The sequence below is a fragment of the Lactuca virosa genome, chromosome 4 (genome assembly GCF_052849685.1).
Source record: "Lactuca virosa cultivar CGN04683 chromosome 4, Lactuca_virosa_CGN04683_v6, whole genome shotgun sequence".
NCBI lineage: Eukaryota > Viridiplantae > Streptophyta > Magnoliopsida > Asterales > Asteraceae > Lactuca > Lactuca virosa.
Genome location: NC_136429.1, coordinates 353,757,306 through 353,781,299, shown reverse-complemented (window position 1 = coordinate 353,781,299; position 23,994 = coordinate 353,757,306).

Below are 23,994 nucleotides of genomic sequence, written 5' to 3'. Positions count from 1 at the left end.
TCAGGAGCGGATGGACGAATTCTGATGATCACCGCAGGAGAATCGACCTCGGAGTCGCCATCGAGCAGCGGTACGTTTTCACAATAGTAATTGCTTTGAAAATTAATTTATATTTATATAAGATTAAAACTTGGGGATAACACTTAAAAGTAATTATAATAACTCACTTAATGAAGTAGGTCACAATATTCAAAAGAACTAAGTGATCCGTTCTAAGAAGCTATGATGGCTTAGTATGTACATTAAGGGTTGTGCATAGCTAACATTTTGCAGACTCAGAGTGAGTGATTCCGCCTTAATTCATGTTCCTTGTTTGGTTGTGGATTTGAGGCAGAGTTAGTCAGTCGACCGTCCAATTAATCTTAATTATTCATAACTTGTATATTCAAGGCGATCGTAGTGGTACCAAGGAGGATCGTAGTTTAAGTATCGATTCAAGATAACGAAGCACTTTCGCGGTATGTATGCGCACATCCCGGTACGATACGCAGAAGTGTTAACAACAAGAGGAAAACAGAAAGCACTAGAACATTTACAAAGAGTACCTTTTCAAGCACACTAAGGAAGTACATCTTCGTATAACATACATTTCTTTCAAATCGGCCAAAACTTTGTTCAGTAAAGAGTCTGTTACTATCTTTCGTCATGAGTTGGCGTGGTCCTCACCATACTAAGTTCATATGTTCCTATCGTCTCGACCGTCAAGTTCACGAAACCTTCGTCATTCGTAACGACAGTCCGATCTAAACCTCAGTTTTGTCTTTCGTTTTCTAAACCCCGAAGTACTTGTGCGAATGGTACTTTGTCTTCCGAAACCTTGTCGTCGTATGTTCGCAGACCTTTCCGAAATACCACTCGTCCAGCAGACCAAGTTCAAGCATAGAGGCTAAGGACGAATACAGCCCACCTATCACTATTAAGTGTATAGGCGAGAGTAGTATATGATTATGATTACGCAGATCTTGTATGTGTGTTTCCGCCCTATCTCCTGTTCCTTGTTTGGTTGTGGACCTGGGGCAGAGTCGCACATCCAACTGTCTAACTAATCCAAATTATATACGACTTGTATACACGAGATAATTATAGATGGACCAAGTATGACTCCTATCATGGACAGTAGGGCAAAGTTGCCGGATCTACGAGTGGGGATTCTGCTAATTAGAGGAGCGAAACCCAGTAGTACTGCTAAGAAAGCTAATTTCGGGACGAAATTCCATCTAACAGGGGGATGATGGAAGTATCTGCTAGAGCCACTGTACAAAGATCAAGCCATAAACTCATTTAAGAGGAGTTTACGGCCAAGACACCAAGAGTTTACGGCCGTAAACTCAAGGTGGTCGTGAACTCACCGCTATATAAGTAACACTTAGCCATTTTTCTCATTTCTTTCCTTCCTTGGCCGAAATCTATCCATTCTCTCAAGTATCATCGAGTTCTTCATTCTAGATCTTCAAAACGTAAGTGTTTCTTCCATCTATTATTGATACATCTCCTTAACATGTATCATTCTTTGATTCCATCCATGGATTTCATATTTGAGTCTAGATCTTCAAAGATTCTCAAGAACATCAAGAACACTGAGGTGTTTTGGGCCGAAAACACCCTCCTTTGCCTTCAAATCGTAAGTATTACTCCCTATACTTACTATCTAGTTAATACTCATGCTTAGCACCTGGAAATCAAGCTTTTCCCAAGAACATGAGGTGTTTACGGCCAGGAGCATCTCCCGTGGCCGTAAACCCTAGTTTGTAGTACAATTGGACCTTAAACACTTCCTAAAACATGGACAAGAACCTAGAACCCTTCCTCAATGCTTGAAAGCCCTTCAAAACACCCATATGCACAAAGTAACATGTGTTTACGACCGTGAACTCAAAGGGCCGTAAACCCTATGGCTGTAAACTCCATGAGTCATACCACTTGGGCCGTAAACTCTTCTTAGTGGCCGTACACTCCCCTTAGATGAATCACATGTGATTCTAACAATTGGTCCAAGTGTTTCCTAGTCCCTAAAGGTTTTTCCTTGCATGTTAGTTGCTTATAAACACTATATTCATACCATATATGTCATTTAGGACTCGTTTGTGTCTCAGGACTTCATTCGTGGAACTTGTCATCCTTACGTGCATATTCGTTTGAATCACCCACATAAGGTGAGTTCATACCCAGTAATCAATCTTTTAAACTGTTTTAAATGCTTTTAAGGGGGGGGGGAATACAACTTGAACACAATGATAATTTTGTAATTGTTTGTTATAAACATTTTCAAAAGATTGCGTATGTCATTTATAAGTAGTCAAAACATTTCAAAAACTCTTTTCAAGTTATGTTACTTTATAGTTTAACCAAACTCCGTTTTTAAAGTACAAGCATAACTTAGTAGTAAAATGAGTCTTTTCAATAACAGTTCAAGTAAAATACTAGTAAACTATAAGGGGTATAGTGTAGAGGTTCAGTTCATACTAGATAACATAAAGAGAAACAGGGAGGTAGATACAATACACGATAACATAAAGAGAAACAGGGAGGTAGATACAATACACGATAACATAAAGAGAAACAGGGAGGTAGATACAATACTATACCAATGAATCACTAACTCATTGTTCTAAACAAAAGGTGATAGTTAAATTGGGTATACATGATCATATAACTTTAATGTGAAGTTACACGGCTAGCAATCAATTGTTGCAGTCGCGTTTGGTTCCCAGAATCTCTTCACAGGGAGAGCGTATAGTATGTGTCACACCCCGAAACCGATGGCGGAAACGTTCCGGGGGGAGGACGTCATGTATAGCATCACAACCAATGAATAACAGCAACCATAGCAACACAACCATTACAGTGAATACTTAAATAAAGATGTTTACATCAGTTTGAAACTTAGTTTAAATTACATCCAAAATTTTTGTGTAGTAAAAATTTAAAAACTCTTATCGCTCCAGTTCCTCAAAATCCAGCAAGTACCTGTCTACTGATTTCCTGAGAATACAAGCAGTTTGAAAATATCAGCATAAAGCTGGTGAGTTCATAAGCGGTAATTTGTAATGAAAACTTGTTGATGAGCTAGTCGAAAGTTGTAAAGTTTCAAGAAAATCCGATATTTTCTTTAGTGAAAATGTAGTGTTATCAGTTATGTAATAAACCATGAATATCTGTATGTTTCCAAGAAAATCCGATATTTTCTTTAGTGAAAGGTAGCGTTATCGATTTCGTGTAAAACCATGAATGTTCGTTACTGAAAATTGTAGTGATATGCGGAAATACTACCTCATGTGACTAGCCAAAACTAATCATGAAGTGCAAGTATTTTAAAGGTGAAACCATTGCATAAACGGTTCTGTTTGAAAAACCCTGGCCTTAGCCAGAATACGTAGCGTGTATCAGTTCTATTTAGTAAAAATAGAACTGTTGAAGAGTGTTAAGTAGTAAACTAAAGGTGATTTATACATATTGTGAGTCGTATAACCATGCTTGATATGACTAGAGACCTTTCCAACGTTCTTGAGGCGTCGAGTTAAATGACATTTGTACATCTCAGGCGTGCCCGCCTAACTGTTGCTCGCAGTCCAGATGTGGGATTGTCAGTCCCGAATAGATCTATTCACAAATCTCACGCTCTCCCTTCAGGAGACTCTGGTTATACTGTGGTAGGATTTATCCCTGTACACCTAAGGGTACAGTAGTGAAGTAGCGCCTCACAGTATCGTACAATCTAGTTTACATGTAGTGTAGTAGCGTTCTACCGTAGTGAAAATCCGTATGTATACCGTATGTAGTGATAATTTCAGTTATGACTACCATGATAAAGTAGTGATGTAAACTGTAAACGGTTTCTGTTTCAGCACATATATTTAGTAGTGAAAGTTTCCATACTTGATATTTTTTTTTTTAGAAAAATCCCAAACTATACTGATTATAGTTTGCATGTATAATGTAGTGAATAGCGAGTCTGAAAAACTATGCAAATTTTTGTGAGATTTGCATAAGTTTTGAAAACATTTATGTTTAGCTTGTATTCCCCCCCCCCCCCTGAAAACATTGAAAATATGGAAAAATGTAGGGGTATGAACTCACAGTTCTTGTTGTGAAATTGTTGACTGAAATGAAGATCCTCGAGTTGTTGCACACGACACTTAACGGAATCCTATTATCAAATAAATACGTATATGTATCTAAATTAGCGATTTCGTTAGATAACGTGTTAGAGGTACACTTGAATTCGGTTGAGGAATGTTACCGAGACTTGATCGAATCGAAGAAGGTGAGTTTCCAGCCAAAAACACCACTTAAAAGGTGTTTACGGTCGAAGAGGAGTTTACGGTTCTTGAAGGCTTGGACCGTAAACTCAAGAACAGAGTTTACGGTTTCTGAAGTTTGGACCGTAAACTCAAGAACAGAGTTTACGGTTTCTGAAGGTTGGACCGTAAACTCAAGAACAGGGTTTACGGTTCTTGAAGGTGGACCGTAAACTCAAGAAAAATGGTTCTGCTTGCTGATTTCGAAGAGATAATCGTTTCCAGGCATTTCCAAGTGACTCCAAACGTGGTTTCTCGATGTTTTCCGAAGCTTGAAGGTGTTTTGAGTGTTTACGGTTAAGATTCTTAGAGAGAGAAGGAGAGAGTTTTTGGCCAGAAATGTTCTAATGAAGGTGGAGGTATCGTATTTATAGGGGTGTAGTGGGTGTCCACTTTATGCTGACCGTAAACAGGTTTACGGTCGTAAACGAGTTTACGGTCGTAAACGAGTTTACGGCCGTAAACACGTTTACGGTCGTAATCTCATTTAGACCGCAAATGCTTGATTTTTCGAGATATTCGGGTTTTCACCCGATTTTTGGTTCCAACTCGTAAATAGTTTAATTAAATATAACTAGATTATTTTCTAAACCAAAAAGTTTGACGGAAAAGTTAACAAATTCGAAATTTTATTAACGAAACTCGCGTAACGGAAACGGACAAAGTTTGGGGTTGTCACATCATCCCCCAGTTAGAGGGAATTTCGTCCCGAAATTCGAAAATTGGATACAAATCATGGATTAGGAAAGAGATGCGGATATTTATGTTTCATCTGATCTTCGCGTTCCCAAGTGAATTCAGGTCCCCGCTTGGCATTCCAGCGAACCTTCACTATCGGGATGCGACTTTGTTTCGTTCGTTTGACCTCCCGATCCATGATTTCGACAGGTTCTTCCACGAAGTTGAGATTCTCGTTGATTTCAATCTTGTCGAGAGGCATCACAAGTGTCTCATCGGACAGACACTTCTTTAGATTCGACACGTGGAAGACAGGATGGATGTTGCTGAGCTCTCGGGGTAACTGAAGTTTATATGCCACGGGAGCGATCCTAGCAAGGATTTCGAACGGTCCAATGTACCTTGGGTTTAGCTTTCCATGTTTCCCAAAACGTATCATGCCCTTCCAGGGTGAGACCTTCAGAAGGACGCGGTCACCAACCTGGAACTCCAAGGGTTTTCGTCTCTTATCGGCGTGGCTCTTTTGTCTATCTCGTGAGGCTTTCAGTCGTTCTCGGATTTGCACAATCTTTTCGGTTGTCTCTCGGATAATTTCAGGACCAGTGAGAGTACTGTCGGGGGCTTGACCCCTGGCTAGCTGCGTGTCACCCACCTCAGCCCAGCACAGAGGGGATCTGCACTTTCGGCCATAGAGGGCTTCAAACGGCACAACCTTGATGCTGGTATGGTAGCTGTTGTTGTAGGAAAATTCAACCAAAGGAAGATGAGTGTCCCACGAAGCGCTGAAATCGATGACGCAGGCTCTCAACATGTCTTCCAAGGTCTGAATTGTTCTCTCACTCTGTCCATCAGTCTGCGGATGATAAGCCGTGCTCATATCCAATTTAGTTCCAAGAGCCTTCTGTAGAGACTGCCAGAACCTCGATGTAAACCTGCTATCTCGATCGGAGATAACGGATGCAGGTACACCATGAAGGCGAACTATCTCTTGAATGTAGATTTGGGTGAGTCTCTCCATCTTGAAGTTTTCTTTGATTGGCAGGAAGTGGGCGGACTTTGTTAATCGATCGACAATTACCCAGATGGCATCGTGCCCATTCGGAGATCTGGGTAACTTGGTGATAAAATCCATGGTTATGCTTTCCCACTTCCACTCAGGTATTTCCGACTGTTGAAGTAGACCTGAGGGCTTCTGATATTCGACCTTCACCTTTGCGCAAGTCAGGCACTTGCCCACGAAGGTAGCGATCTTTGCTTTCATGTTTGGCCACCAATAGAGTTGTTTGAGATCCAAGTACATCTTATCCGAACCTGGGTGAACGGAGTATTTTGTCTTGTGAGCCTCATTCATGACAACCTCTCTGTACCCGTCATACTTTGGGGTCCAGATCCGTTTCATGAAATAGTACGCTCCGTCTCCTTTGACCTACAAGTTCTTATCCATTCCTCGCAGTGCCTCATTTGCCACGTTCTCGGGTTTTAAGGCTTCCAGCTGAGCCTCTCTGATTTGCGCGGACAGATGGGAATAGATGGTCATTGTTAGTACCTTCACCTTACGCCCTGAATACTCCTTTCGACTGAGGGCGTCTGCTACCACATTGGCCTTGCCGGGATGATAGCGAATTTCACACTCGTAATCACTGAGTAACTCTACCCATCGCCGTTGTCTCATGTTTAACTCCTTTTGATCGAAAATATGTTGCAAGCTCTTATGGTCGGTGAAGATAGTGCACTTGGTTCCATAGAGATAGTGTCTCCAGATCTTTAACGCAATGACCACTGCTCCCAACTCTAAATCGTGAGTTGTATAATTGACTTCGTGTGTTTTCAACTGTCTCGAGGCATAGGCGATGACCTTTCCTCTTTGCATGAGCACACACCCTAGGCCCTGATTGGATGCATCACAGTAGAAAACGAAGTCTTCTGTCCCTTCGGGCAGGGACAAGATAGGTGTGCAGCATAGGGCCTGCTTCAATGTTTGAAACGCAGTGTCTTGCTTGACTCCCCAACTAAAGGTTTCCCCTTTTTGCGTCAGGGTAGTTAAGGGCTTAGCGATTCTGGAGAAGTTCTGGATGAACCTGCGATAATAGCCCGCGAGACCCAAGAATTGCCGGATTTCCGTGGGTGTCTTTGGTGCAGACCAGTTCTCAATCGCCTTCATCTTGAAAGGGTCCACGTGTATTCCTTCCTTGCTAATCACGTGTCCAAGGAAATTCACCTTCCTGATCCAGAATTGGCACTTCGAGAATTTCGCGTATAGCTTTTCTGCCCTTAATGTTTCCAACACCTGCCTCAAGTGCTGTTTATGATCATTTCCACTCCGCGAATAGACAAGTATATCGTCGATGAACACGATCACGAACTTGTCTAAGAAAGGGCGGCACACCCTATTCATCAGGTCCATGAATATTGTCGGTGCGTTGGTTAGACCAAAGGGCATTACTACAAACTCATAGTGTCCATAGCGAGTTCGGAATGCTGTTTTGGGCACATCATTCTCATGAACTCGCAATTGATGGTACCCTGATCTCAGATCGATCTTTGAGAAATAACTGGCTCCCTGAAGTTGGTCAAAGAGATCGTCGATTCTGGGTAAGGGATGTCGGTTCTTGATAGTCAGCTTATTCAGCTCTCGGTAGTCAATGCACATCCGAAAGGATCCATCTTTCTTTTTTACGAATAAGATCGGAGCTCCCCAGGGTGAGGAACTCGGCCTTATGAATCCTTTGCTGATCAGCTCATTGAGCTGACTGGATAATTCTTGCATTTCTGTTGGCGTTAAGCGGTAAGGAGATTTAGCTACAGGAGTAGCTCCGGGGATTAAGTCGATACGAAACTCGACTTGGCGTTCGGGAGGGATTCCTGGGAGATCTTCAGGGAAGACATCAGGGAAGTGGCAGACTTCGGGAAGACTCTCGTGGTCTTTAACTTTTTGCGTCACGTCTATAACGTGAGCTAAAAATGCATGGCACTCCTTTCACAGATACTTCCGAGCTTTGATGCATGAAATGATACGGAGGTTCGAGCTAGGCTTATCTCCGTAAATCATGAGAGCTTCGCCAGAGGGAAGATTGAGATGGATTGCCTTCTCGAAGCAAATAATATCAGCACGATTGGAGCTTAGCCAGTCCATGCCGATAATGACGTCGAAACTCTTGATGGACACAGGCATAAGATCGATAGGAAAAGAATAATTGTCTAGGGTAAGAGTACAGCCTATGAACATGTCGTTAGTGCTCTCCTTCTTTCTGTTAGCCATCTCGACGGTAAATGTTTCGGTTAGAGGTTGGGATTTACATTTGATTAGATGTTTGAATGTATGACTAACAAAACTCCTCTCCGCACCAGAATCGAAGAGAATGCATGCATAAGAGTTATCAAGGAGGAACGTACCCGTAACAACGGTAGGATCAGCAACTGCTTCCTCCTGGCCCATCACCAAAACTCTTCCTGTATTGCCCCCAGTTGCTGCCTTGGGGCAGTTTCTCCTGAAGTGCCCAGCCTCTCCACATCCATAACAAGTTTGACCAGCGCCCGCTCCAGGAGCCTGGTTGGTTGGTTGAGCTGGTGTCTTACAGTATCGAGCTGTGTGTCCTTTCTTTCCACAACTATTGCAACTCAGCTCACGGCAGGGTCCGTGATGGTGGAAGTTACGCTTGTTGCACAGAGGTAGTTTTCCAGCATAACCACCGGTAGGGAATTTTGGGTGGTTGGAACAACAGTAGGAGCAGCAGCATGAGTAGTAACAGCATGAACTGCCACTATTTTTTGTTTCTTGGAGGGCTCCTGCGAAGACTGACCCTTTCGTTTGTTACCAAACTTCTTCTTTTTCCTACCGCTTTCCTTTTGTGGTTCAGAGACAGCTGCCACTTCATCCAGATCGATTCCATGATCGATCAGAGTCTGTGCCAGATCCTTGGCACTTTCAAATGTGGTCGGTCGAGCAGCCAAGACATTTCCTTTGGTGGGTTGCGTCAGTCCCCAGATGTACCTCTCGATTTTCTTGCTTTCCGGGGTGACCATTCCCAGACAGAGGAGAGCCAGATCACAGAATCTAGCAGTATAGGCAGCGATGTCGGAACCCTTCATCTTCAAGTTCCAGAGTTCGTGCTCCAACTTTTGCAATTCGCCCCTTGGGAAGTACTCAACGAGCATGAGCTCCTTCAATCTTTCCCAACCTATGGCATTAGCCACTGGCAGGGTTAGGGTTTTGACCCGACCATTCCACCTTGTTTGCTTCAGAACAAACGCAAATTTTGAAGATGGATTCGATCTTCTCGAACCATCGAGTGAGGGTGATGACACCTCCATTTCCGTCGAAGGACTTGGGTTTCGCAGTCATGAAGTCCTTGTAGGAACACTCTTTTTGATGTCCCTGACTTCCATCTTGTCTCTGTTGGTCGGTTCCACCTCCAGCCCCACCAGCATTCACTTGTGGCATTGCTGCAGTCACGGTGGCGGTAACTGCTGCCTGGAACATGACGGGGTCGAACTGAGGGGGTGGTGGTGGTGGCGGTGTGTCGTCGTTCCTTCTGTTGGGTCTTGGTCGAGGAGGCATCTTGTTCTAGAAACAATCAGGAAGAAGGGGATGGTGACTCCTCGAGATATAAAAAAAACAAATATATCTCATCCTGATATTGAAAGTATACTAATGAGCGATAAGCATAGAAAGGTTACTGACGCATGTAAGTTATCGCTTAAGGAAGAAGAGGCAGCAACACTTAGAGTGAATATGTATACTGAGTTTGGTTCTAGCGAAAATACTCATATAGTATTTTATGTGAGATGATTTTGGTAAGTTTTAGGCCTGCTGTAGCACCACAGTCACTCCCAAACACCTGTTGGTCATGTCTCGACTGAATATCGTTGATCAGGCTATATTCACCCCAGACATGATTACATAACTGCCCAGGTTTAACCGCAGTGTTCCAGCATCCAAATACTTTTGTTCTTTTCTACTAGCTACACGAATTTCGTTATGTATGCATGCTCGTATACTTTTTATAAAAATACTTTATATTTTGAAAGTATACTTTTAGTGTAGAGCACTTAGGCCCCTTAGTGTTTATAGTTGTATACCACGTAAGGTTCGGTATACTAGTTCGCTATAAACAAGGGCTCTGATACCAATCTGTCACACCCCGAAACCGATGGCGGAAATGTTCCGGGGCGGAGGACGTCATGTATAGCATCACAACCAATGAATAACAGCCACCATAGCAACACAACCATTACAGTGAATACTTAAATAAAGATGTTTACATAAGTTTGAAACTTAGTTTAAATTACATCCAAAATTTTTATATAGTAAAAACTTAAAAACTCTTATCGCTTCAGTTCCTCAAAATCCAGCAAGTACCTGTCTACTGATTTCCTGAGAATACATGCAGTTTGAAAATATCAGCATAAAGCTGTTGAGTTCATAAGCGGTAATTTGTAATGAAAACTTGTTGATAAGCTAGTCGAAAGTTGTAAAGTTTCAAGAAAATCCGATATTTTCTTTAGTGAAAATGTAGTGTTATCAGTTCTGTAATAAACCATGAATAACTGTATGTTTCCAAGAAAATCCGATATTTTCTTTAGTGAAAGGTAGCGTTATCGATTTCGTGTAAAACCATGAATGTTCGTTACTGAAAACTGTAGTGATATGCGGAAATACTACCTCATGTGACTAGCCAAAACTAATCATGAAGTGCAAGTATTTTAAAGGTGAAACCATTGCATAAACGGTTCTGTTTGAAAAACCCTGGCCTTAGCCAGAATACGTAGCGTGTATCAGTTTTATTTAGTAAAAATAGAACTGTTGAAGAGTGTTAAGTTGTAAACTAAAGGTGATTTATATATATTGTGAGTCGTATAACCATGCTTGATATGACTAGAGACCTTTCCAACGTTCTTGAGGCGTCGAGTTAAATGACATTTGTATATCTCAGGCGTGCCCGCCTAACTGTAGCTAGCAGTCCAGATGTGTGATTGTCAGTCCCGAATAGATCTATTCACAAATCTCACGCTCTCCCTCCAGGAGTCTCTGGTTATACTGTGGTAGGATTTATCCCTGTACACCTAAGGGTACAGTAGTGAAGTAGCGCCTCACAGTATCGTACAATCTAGTTTACATGTAGTTAAGTAGCGTTCTACCGTAGTGAAAATCCGTATGTATACCGTATCTAGTGATAATTTCAGTTATGACTACCATGATAAAGTAGTGATGTAAACTGTAAACGGTTTCTGTTTCAGCACATATATTTAGTAGTGAAAGTTTCCATACTTGATATTTTTTTTTAGAAAAATCCCAAACTATACCGATTATAGTTTGCATGTATAATGTAGTGAATAGCGAGTCCGAAAAACTATGCAAACTTTTGTTAGATTTGCATAAGTTTTGAAAACATTTATGTTTAGGTTGTATTCCCCCCTGAAAACATTGAAAATATGGAAAAATGTAGGGGTATGAACTCACAGTTCTTGTTGTGAAATTGTTGACTGAAATGAAGATCCTCGAGTTGTTGCACGCGACACCTAACGAAATCCTATTATCAAATAAATACGTATATGTATCTAAATCAGCGATTTCGTTAGATAACGTGTTAGAGGTACACTTGAATTCGGTTGAGGAATGTGACCGAGACTTGATCGAATCGAAGAAGGTGATTTTTCAGTCAAAAACACCACTTAAAAGGTGTTTACGGTCGAAGAGGAGTTTACGGTTCTTGAAGGCTTGGACCGTAAACTCAAGAACAGAGTTTACGGTTTCTGAAGTTTGGACCGTAAACTCAAGAACAGAGTTTACGGTTTCTGAAGTGGACCGTAAACTCAAGAACAGGGTTTACGGTTCTTGAAGGTGGACCGTAAACTCAAGAAAAATGGTTCTGCTTGCTGATTTCAAAAAGATAATCGTTTACAGGCGTTTCCAAGTGACCCCAAACGTGGTTTCTTGATATTTTCCTTAGCTTGAAGGTGTTTTGAGTGTTTACGGTTAAGATTCTTAGAGAGAGAAGGAGAGAGTTTTTGGCCAGAAATGTTCTAATGAAGGTGGAGGCATCGTATTTATAGGGGTGTAGTGGGGGTCCACTTTATGCTGACCGTAAACAGGTTTACGGTCGTAAACGAGTTTACGGTCGTAAAAGAGTTTACGGCCGTAAACATGTTTACGGTCGTAATCTCATTTAGACCGCAAATGCTTGATTTTTCGAGATATTCGGGTTTCCGCGCGATTTTTGGTTCCAACTCGTAAATAGTTTAATTAAATATAACTAGATTATTTTCTAAACCAAAAATTTTGACGGAAAAGTTAACAAATTCGAAATTTTATTAACGAAACTCGCGTAACGGAAAACGGACAAAGTTTCGGGTTGTCACAGTATGGGTACTAGCCTTCACATTATAACATTACTAAAACAAACATGTTTTAAGGTAATTAGTACTTCAGGATGTCAATTCAAAAGACAACTGCGTACTTATAAATTCCCATTACTTTCAGTAAGTGACAGTTCCACTTGAAAGATAATACAAACTATTTTCGAGTCAAGATAGTTATAAACTAGGGAAAAGTTACATTTTACAAGCGACACACAGAACAGTCGAATCTAGTACATTCAGTAGAATGGGATCTATAATGCTAACTTTATGATTCCTTCATGTATGCATTCAGGGATATATATTAATCGGGTCCGACAGGTAGTAGGATGTGTGTCTTCCGTTTCTTTTCCTGTTCCTTGTTTGGTTGTGGGCTTAGAGCAGATACACCCAGCCTACTATCTATCCGAGCTTAGCTATATATATGTTCCGTATACACCAAGTAATCATAAGGGGTACCATGTATGGGTCAGGTCATAGGACACTAATTCAATGCACCGTTTTCTAGTACAAAACATACTTTTCAAATGAAGAACTTTTGGAATACAAAACTAGAAACTTAACCAGTAAAAGGGTTTAATCCATTTTATTAAAAAGTAAAACTTAAAGGACCTTAGGTGGTTAATTTTGTAATACCTTAGTTTATACACCAGGGTTATATATAATTAATATCCGGTAGGTAGTTGGATGTATGCTTTCCGCCTCATTCCCTGTTCCTTGTTTGGTTGTGGGTTTAGGGCAGATTCATACAAGTAACTATCTGTTTGATATTAGATTATATATAACTAGTATAAACTAAGTGATTATAGAAGGAACTACTGTGGTTATCATTTTATTATAAGAAATAAGGGTTTTCTTAAAGGATCTTTTCATCAAATATAAAGGAACTATTATAGTTAACTCCGTGAGTACCGAGTGAATACGCAGGGGTTATATACAACGATGATCTAACAAACAATGGGATGTGTGTTTTCCGCCTCATTTCTTGTTCCTTGTTTGGTTGTGGGCTTAGGGCAGATACACACAACCGATTGTTTGTTTACTCTGGGTTTTATATAACTTGTATCCATTTAATACCCATAGAAAGGACTGTAGAGTCATTTTTAGTAATCTTTCATCAAAGCAGGAAATATAGGATTTTCCGGAGGAACAGGCAAAATTTTCTAAACAAGAACTTACTACAACTTACTACAAACTTTCTTACTACTTACTACATCACTAAAATCTTATGAACTCACCAGCTTAAATGTTGATCTACGCTTTCAAAATAACTTGTATTCTCAGGAGACCAGTAGACAGGTACGCGTACTGGGATTTAGAAGATGGAGTAGTTCAGCTTCATGTCTTTTTCTTATTTGCTATGTATTCTATATTATGTGAATCATACTTTGTAAACACTTTCTTTCTAATGAAATGGTTGTTTATTACTTTGCTTACTATGATGCATGACTTGTGATACTAAACATGACGTCCTCCACCCCAGAACGTTTCCGCCGTTCCGGTTTTGGGGTGTGACAACATACACCACGAGGTTCAGTGACTTGGCAGTACTTTGTCCCGGGATGGTCACCCCGGAAAGCAAAAATGTAGAACGTTACCTCTGGGGACAATCTCCCCAGATTCAAGGAAGTGTGATAACTTCAAAACCCACTACCTTCGATAGTGCCAAACATCTGGAACGAAGGCTCGTAGATCACGGAGTCTGCCATGGCTTCATTTCCCCCATTCCTGAACCATTGAGAGGGACTGACAACAAGAGGAGACCTTGGAACAAAAGGAAGGGCAAATCAACGTATGATCCCGCCAAGAAACAACAAGTAGTGGCAGTGCACGCTGTCACTGTCCCGACCACTCCAACATCAGCAAAACAATATGCTGGAACCTTGACCAAATGTAACAAGTGCAACTTCCACCATATAGGAGCTTGTAGGGAGATGCACTGCTCAAACTGCAACAAGAAAGGACACACTGTCCGTTTTTGTAAAGAGCCAGCTCAACAGATAGTCCCAACCACATCTACCGGAATAGGCTGAACATGTTACGGGTGCGGAGAAACAGGACACTTCAGGAGGGAATGCCCAAAGGCCAATAACAAGAATGTTGGAGGTACAGGACGAGTTCTGACATTAGGGCACGAGGAAGCTATAAAGGATCCCATGGTTGTTACCGGTGCGTTCCTTCTCAATAACTCTAATGCATGTGTACTCTTCGATAGTGGTGCGGAGAGCAGTTTCGTAAGCCACAAATTTAAAAACATACCCAACCAAAAACCACAAACACTCAACAAAATATTTATGGTAAAAATGGAAAATGGTAAAACTGAAAGCACTAAAGACATGTACATTGGGTGCACGTTAACTCTAAACAATCAATCATTTCGAATCAATTTAATGCCAGTTACAATAAGAAGTTTCGACGTCATTGTTGGTATGGATTGGTTAAGTCCTCACCACGTCGATATCTTATGTTACAAAAAAGCAATCCGACTCAACTTTCCAAACAATGAGACCCTCGCCATCTATGACGACAAAACTAGCCAAAGTCTCAAAATTGTCTCGTGCATTAAGGCTCAAACCTATCTACGCAAAAAGTATCATGCATTCCTAGCACACGTTGTTGACAAGAAGAAGGAGGTAAAGGATATCAAGGATATTCCGAAAGTCCGAGACTTTCCCGATGTATTCCCCGAAGACCTTCCGAGAGTACCTCCTGCGCGACAAGTCAAATTTCGCATCGACTTAATTCCTGGAGCCACCCCCATCGCCAAGTCCCCATATCGATTGGCTCCGACAGAAATGCAAGAATTATCCAGTCAACTAAATGAACTACTGAATAAAGGATTTATCCGACCAAGCTTCTCACCTTGGGGAGCACCAGTTTTGTTCCTTAAGAAAAAAGACAGATCGTTTCGTATGTGCATCGATTACCATGAGTTAAACAAACTCACTATCAAAAACGGATACCCCCTACCCCGAATCGATAACCTATTCGACGAACTTTAGGGAGCGTGCTACTTCTCAAAATCGACCTAAGGTCGGGTTACCACCAACTGCGTGTCCATGAGGAGGATGTTCCCAAAACGGTGTTTCGGACTCGCTACGGTCACTACGAGTTCGTAGTGATGCCCTTCGGATTGACGAATGCACCAGTTGTATTCATGGAACTGATGAATTGAGTATTCCAACCTTACTTAGATAAATTTGTCATTGTATTCATCAATTACATATTGATCTATTCGTGAAGTAAGGAACAACATAACCAACATCTACGTCAAATCCTGGAGACATTGAGGATGGAAAAGCTATATGCCAAGTTTTCAAAATGTGAATTTTGGATCCGAGAGGTGGACTTCTTGGTTCATGTGGTCAGCAAAAAGGGAATACATGTGGATCCCTCCAAAATCAAGGAAATCGAGAACTGGAAGGCATCAAGAACCCCGACGAAAATCCGCCAGTTCTTAGGTCTTGCTGGCTACTAAATAACATTTATTCAGAACTTCTCAAAGATCGCTAAGCCACCCACTACTTTGACACAAAAAGGAGTGACCTTCAACTGGGAGGAAAAACAAGAAGCTGCTTTCCAGACACTGAAACAAGACCTATGCAGCGCCCCAATCTTGACTCTTCTAGAAGGAGTCGATGACTTTGTGGTCTATTGCAACGCTTCGAATCAGGGTCTTGGGTGTGTGCTTATGCAACGGGGAAAAGCCATTTCCTATGCCTCGAGACAACTTAAGACGCACAAAGTGAACTACACGACACATGACCTCGAGATAGGAGAAGTGGTGTTCGCCTTGAAGATCTGTAGGCACTACCTCTACGGCACCAAATGCACCGTCTTTACTGACCATAAAAGTCTCCAACACATTTTTGATCAAAAGGAACTAAACACGTGGCAACGACGATGGGTGGAGCTACTAAATGATTACAAATGTGAAAATCCATATCATCCAGGCAAGGGTAATGTAGTAGAGGATGCCCTCAGCCGAAAATAATACTCAGGCCGTCGAGTAAAGTCTTTGACCATAACTATCCATTCACATCTAACCACTCATATCAAAGAGGCTCAGCTGGAAGCCTTGAAACATGAAAATTTCTCGGAAGAATACTTGAGAGGAATGGAGAAAAATCTGGAAGTCAAGGGAGATGGAGCTCGTTATCTCATTAATCGGATTTGGACACCAAAGTTCGGAGGATTTAGAGAAGTTGTCATGAACTAGGCTCACAAGACTCGATAGTCCATTCATCTGGGTTCAGATAAGATGTATTTGGATCTCAAGAAACTGTATTGGTGGCTGAACATGAAAGCCGATATCGCTACCTATGTGGACAAGTTCCTAAGACGACAGGTGGACTCGACACCATCTGGGTGATTCTTGACAGGTTAACCAAGTCCGCACACTTCCTACCAATAAAGAAGACGGACAAGATGGAGAAACTTACCAGGATATACATCAAAGAAGTTGTGTGACTAAATGAAGTCCCAATATCCATTATCTCCGACAGAGATAGTAGATTCACTTCACGATTCTGGCAGTCACTACAAAAATCCCTGGGAACTAGGTTGGACATGAGTATGGCCTACTACCCACAAACAGACGGACAGAGTGAGAGAATTATACAAACGCTAGAAGACATGTTGAGAGCCTATGTGATCGATTTTGCTAAAGCATGGGATACCCATTTACCACTGGTCGAGTTCTCATATAACAACAGTTATCACACTAGTATAAAGGATGCTCCATTTGAAGCCCTCTATGCCCGCAAGTGCAGATTGATGGGTTTTTGAGCATTCTAACACTTCCTAAGTGTACATGCAACCCTAATAACCTTGAATCTATGTTTTCTCTATATACATGCAAATTTCTTTTTCAAGGTTATTTCCTAACTAGCATGGCATGGGGATTACATAGAACATAAAACTAGTAGAAATACATACCTTTTTGTTGCTTGGATTCCTTCAAGACTTTGTGAGCCTAGCACCCCAAATGTTGTGCCTCAAATGCTTCACACAACACCACAAGACTTGGAATAACTTGAGAGAATACTTCTAGCACTCAAAATCGGTTATGCCCTCTCTAGTAACACTAGGTCACGATTTTGCTAGCCATAGGGTTCCTTTTATAGTGTTGTCATAACTAGGGTTTACACATGAATGCCCTTAATTGTCATGACTCTTGATTTCTCATGACCCATGGGTTTGTAAGTCCCATGTACTATCCATGGAGCTCCATATGGTTATAACCAAACCCATAAACCATGGATCATTAATCCACCATAAAAGAATTGATGATTGTCATAATCAACCCTATATATTTAATTAGTCTCACTTTGATCACCAAATTAATACTAGATTAATACTTGATCAATACTAATTAAATAATACTATTATTAATATATTAGAACTTATAATATACTAACAATCATAAGTGCCTTATTCTCTCATCTAGTCTATCCAAGTATTGCAATGCCATGCAACCCAAATGGACCATGCCGGGTCGGGGCAAGTACATACCAAATAAAGTTATGGACTTAGAGACTATATCCAACAGTCTCCCACTTGGATAAGTCTAATAACTATATTTGCAAATATGACTTCAAAATCCGACTAGCAATCGTAGCTCTTTCAAAGTCTCTCGGAACTGAGATGATGATGATACGCCATTTAAGATAAGTGATCATATAATCCTCTGTTCTCATGATATCAGCCGGACAAACACATGGAACATGGTCTTACTTATTGTCCAGCATTTGTTTCTCGATCTCTGATTTGTTTCGACATAGAACTAAATTGAACACATCAATTAGGTTCTGACCGGGCCCGGTACATAGGTCAAAACCAAATCATCGAGGGGCCCAGATATCGCTTCTATTTCTAGAAGGAACAGATAAACTTCGACTGATATGCTTGTACTAACTACTTGTTGAATTATTCACAAAGGCACGTTTTATAACATCGAGTTAGCAATGCGTTTTCATGCAATCAATGAATAACCAACTCATAGTCAACAACTCATATCTCTAGGTTTGAAGATTTATATGATATTACCGTCTCACGATCACTCGAGATAAATTCCATGAAGTGATGCAAGTGAGTGTGGGTTGGATCCAATACTCAGCCCTTATGAGTACTCATGAATGTTGTAGCAACCATTGCATTGTCCAAAGCACTTTTAGACAAATCATACAAGCCAAATTCATGACAGTCTTAAATCAATACTTACTTCCAAAGTTTGACTGACTGTGGATGGTTTGAATAATAACATAATTATTCTGGAAGTAAAAACATGCAAAATTGAAACATAGTAAACAATCAACACAAGATAGTAACACCTTACTCATAAATAAATAACAACTTTTATTTATCATCAAATGTCAATTACATTTTACAAGTTTCAGGAATCTAATTATTGAAACTAATATCATCCTTCAGCCCAATGCGCCTCGCATGCTGTAAATGCTTAACCCTGCTCAGTCCCTTCGTGAGGGGATCTGCCGGGTTCTCATCTGATGATACCCTCTTAGCCACGAGGAGTCCTTCTTCTATTCGATGTCTGATGAAATGGTATTTTCTGTCAATGTGCCTAGATCTCCCGTGATCTCTTGGTTCCTTAGCCAAAGCAACCGCACTTTCGCTGTCACATAAAATTTCCATTGGCTCCTTTATATCTGGTACAACTCCAAGGTCTCCGATGAAGTTCTTTAGCCATATCGCCTCCTTAGCTGCTTCACTTGCTGCTATGTACTCTGATTCACAAGTAGAATCAGCTACTGTCTCCTGCTTGGAACTTTTCCAAGTAATTGCCCCTCCATTTAGGATAAAGACCCAGCCTGACTGAGAGCGGAAATTATCCCTATCAGTCTGGAAGCTTGCATCGCTATATCCTTCCACTCTCAAGTCATCACTGCCTCCGAGGGTAAGGACCCAATCCTTAGTCCTCCGCAGATACTTGAGAATGTTCTTTACCGCTGTCCAGTGTGCCTTGCCAGGGATCCCTTGATATCTACTAACCATGCTCAAAGCAAAGGCCACATCAGCGCGAGTACAAGTCATATCATACATGATCGAGCCCACAGCGGAAGCGTATGGTATATGACTCATTTCAGCTATCTCAGCCTCTGTACTCGGACTCTGAGTTTTACTCAGCTTGGCATTACTCTGGATTGGTAATTCTCCTTTCTTGGAATCTTGCATACTGAACCTCTTCAGCACCTTATCCAAGTAAGTACTTTGACTAAGTCCAATTATTCTGTTACTCCTATCTCTCAATATCCTTATCCCTAGGATATAGGCAGCTTCCCCAAGGTCCTTCATAGCGAAACACTTCCCAAGCCAGGACTTAACCTCCTGCAAGGTTGGGACGTCGTTTCCTATGAGAAGTATGTCATCCACATACAACACCAAGAAGCTAACTATGCTCCCACTAGCCCTGACATACACACAAGACTCATCCTCACTCCTAGAAAAGCCAAACTCCTTGACTTTCTCATCAAAGCAAAGATTCCATCTGCGAGATCTTGTTTCAATCCATAAATGGATTTATCTATTAGGGTATCTTGTATCGACAAAACCCTCTGGTTGAGCCATGTAAACATCCTCAGCCAACTTTCCATTAAGGAAAGCGGTTTTGACATCCATTTGCCATATTTCATAATCATGAAATGTAGCTATGGCTAACAATACTCTAATAGACTTAATCTTAGCTACTGGTGAGAAAGTCTCATCATAGTCAACTCCCAGAGTTTGAGTAAAGCCCTTCGCAACCAGTCGCGCTTTGTAAGTATGTACCTTCCCATCCATGTCGGTGTTCTTCTTGAAGATCCATTTGCACCCAACTGTCTTTCGACCTGGTACATTGTCAACCAAGTTCCAAACTTGATTGTCACACATGGACTGAATCTCGTTGTCCATAGCCTCCTTCCATTTAGCAGACTCAGGGCCTGCCATGGATTCCCTGTAATTATTAGGTTCATCCAAATCTATTAGTGTACTATCACTAATAAATGTATCACCTTCAGTGGTGATGTGATAGCCATAATAAAAATCAGGTGTGTTCCTCACCCTAGTGGAACGTCTTGGAGGTACAGACTCATCTATCGGATCAACAGGAGTTTCCTCCTCAGGTTGGTCGATAGCATTTGAGGTTCCTTCACCACTTGACACTTGAAGCTCTTCAAGGTCAATTTGCCTCCCACTGTCCCCTTGGCTTATGAATTCTCTCTCACGAAAGACTCCTCTTCTTGCTACAAAGACCACATTATCACTGGGTCTGTAGAAGAGGTAACCAAAGGATCTCTGTGGGTAGCCGATGAAAATACACCTCTCACTTCGAGGTTCAAGCTTATCATGAGTCTCACGCCTCACGAAAGCTTCACAACCCCAAATCTTGATGTGGTCCAAATTGGGAACTTTCCCAGTCCACATCTCGTGAGGTGTTTTGGCAACCTTTTTAGTAGGGACTAGATTAAGGATATGGGCGGCAGTCTCTAAGGCATACCCCCAGAAAGAGATTGGTACGAAGCTCGACTCATCATGGAACGAACCATATCCAACAAGGTTCGATTGCGCCTCTCAGCTACACCATTCAACTGTGGTGTTCTGGCAGGTGTCAATTGTGAGACAATCCCACATTCCTTAAGATAGTCAAGGAACTCAATGCTAAGAAACTCTCCTCCCCGATCGGATCGGAGCATCTTGATGTTCCTGCCCAATTGATTCTCTACTTCCTGCTTAAACTCTTTGAACTTTTCAAAGGTTTCTGACTTATGCTTGATTAAGTAGATACATCCATATCTACTGTAATCATCAGTAAAAGTCACATAATAGCGATTAGCATCCCTTGTAGCAACTCTGAAGGGCCCACACACATCCGTGTGTACAAGGTCCAACAAACCTTCACCCCTATCACAAGTACCTGTGAAGGGTGACTTTGTCATTTTTCCAAGTAAACAAGACTCGCAACTATCATCTGACTTGAGGTCAAATGATTCCAAGACTCCAGCCTTTTGGAATTGGCCTATGCGCTTCTTGTTAACATGTCCAAGACGACAATGCCACAAGGATGCTTTATCCAAGCTATATGAAGAATCAATATGCAACACATTATTTCCTAGATTGTCTACAACATTCACGGCTTCATATACACCATCACAAGGTAATGCTTTAATGTAAAATACATCATTGTAATAAACATTAACAGCACCATTTTTATTATCAAATGAAAAAGAAAAACCTTGTTTGTACAAGCCATGAAAAGAAATAATATTTCTCGCCATTTCGGGCGAGTAACAACACTTATTCAAATCTAACATTAACCCATTATTAAGCAATAAAGAATAAACTCCTATCTTGGTAACAGGTGATGCTTTCCTGTTGCCCATGACTAAGTTTATCTTCCCGTGCTCCAATTGCTCACTTCTTCTTAGTGCCTGCAAATCAGTACAAATGTGAATACCACAACCTGTATCAAGCACCCAAGAATTAGCATTAGATGAGTTATTAGACAATATTGTGTAAATACCTGCATGGGTGGGTTTAACCTTCCCATCCTTTACATCTTGCAGATATTTAGGGCAGCTTCGCTTGAAGTGTCCCTTATCCTGGCAATAGAAGCACTGTGCTTCCTTTGGGTTTGAAGAAGGAGTAATGGGACCTTTCTTTGTCCCACTTGAAGAGGAACCATCAAGAGTCTTACCCTTGGTACCCTTCGAAGGGCTTTTCCTCTTCTTACCCTTTTCCTGCCCAATAGCCAGAACATGGGCTGTTGAAGGAGTAGAAGTAGCAACCGCTTTACCCTTAAGGCCATTTTCAGCTGTCCTTAAGAGTCCTTGAAGTTTGCTAAGTGTGACTTCCTCCTTGTTCATTTGATAAGTCATACGAAACTGATCATAACTTGGAGGTAAGGAATGGAGAATGATGTCAATCGCCATTTCCTTAGGAAAGTCAACATTTAGCTTCAGCAACCGGTCAACGAACCTTTGCATCTTCTGCAAGTGACTGGTGATGGGTTCACCATCCTTCATCCTTGCGGTTATCATGGAGGAGATGATTTCATACCTCTCCTGACGCGCGCTCTGATGGTACCTTTCCATCAGATCCAGGTGCATCTCATAGGGGTAGAAATCTTCATAGGATTTTTGAAGTTCAGGAGTCATGGTGGCCATCATGATGCATGCTACTTTAGTAGCATCCTTTTCATGTGCAACAAACTCCGCAAACTCTTCAGGAGTAGCAGTGGCTTCACTCACAACCTTAAGCTCCCTATCGAGGACATATTCTTTGTCCTCATAGCGGGTAATCATTCTGATGTTTCTGATCCACTCATTGAAATTGGATCCATCAAAGATGACCTTACCACACAAGTTCATAAGGGAAAAGGAGCCTGTTGGGTTTGAGCCAGAGGCATTGTTGGAAGACATCTGAAAGGAAAGAAAGACAAGTTTCATTAGATTAGGAATCCTTAATAATTCACCCAAATGAAATATTAAGGCTAGGATCCAACAAACTATTTATAGTTGGAAGAGGGATGCCGTAATCCATACTATAAAATATTTGAAGGTAGGTAAATGACGATTTACCAATTTCCACCATAAGAACGAAATATTTTATTATTAGGTTTTATTGGTTTTGAAACTCCTAGATCTTTTGAGATACATTGAACTTTTCAATGGCATGTTTGAATCTCGATTGTGCCCTCTCAAGTTTGTGAGTGGGATGCCGAGGATCACAAACAAGGTGTGAATAACCATACAAATTGACTTGGTACCCTCAACAATATTACCTAATCGATGTGCCGGTTAACCACACACGCTCCACCGATCTATAATAAAGTCAAGTTACCCTTTGCCACTCTTACTAGTCCATGTTAGTGTGCCGGTTAACCACACACGCTCCACTAACGACTTGGTAAGGTACAAAGTGTAATTTTATGGGCTAGCACCAATTTCACATTTTCCTAAAGTAACCAAGATTGGGAATTTATAATGTATAGTTACTTTATAATTCATTATACTTTTAACGAGTATTTAAAGTCGTATCCTACCCGTTCGGCTAACGACCCTCCACCGATCAAGGAAGCGGTGGGTGAGAGTGGACACCCATTAAGTCACCATTTTATAGGCAACAACCTTATACCCCCCTTATAGACCGGCTTCGTGAATGAGGCCTACTAACGGTAAGAATGACATATTCTTATACATATCTATATAATAAAATTATAATAATAGTATAAGTGTTGATTTTTAAACTTTTTAAAAATCTAAGGTTTAATTTGGAATTAAAGTATTAAAGTGTAAGACTTTTCAAATTCCAAAACTTGAGGGCAAGATTTGAAACTATTCCAAGTCTCTTCAATCTCTTCAATTTGTAACTTATGAGTTTTAATGGTTCATAAAAAATGAAGACTCTTCATTTTATGAAACCTCTTTAGTTCTTTAATCATAATTAAAAGAAGTGACTTTTGGTTATCCATAACTTGAGGACAAGTTATGGACACCATCATAGCCATTAAGATCATGAATTAAACACACATGGAGGTTACACATAATTCCTATGATCTTCTTAACTCATATGAACACAAATTCATGTCAAGCAATTTCAAGAAAATCATATAAAACTAGTAGAAATACATACCTTGTTGTTGCTTGGATTCCTTCAAGACTTT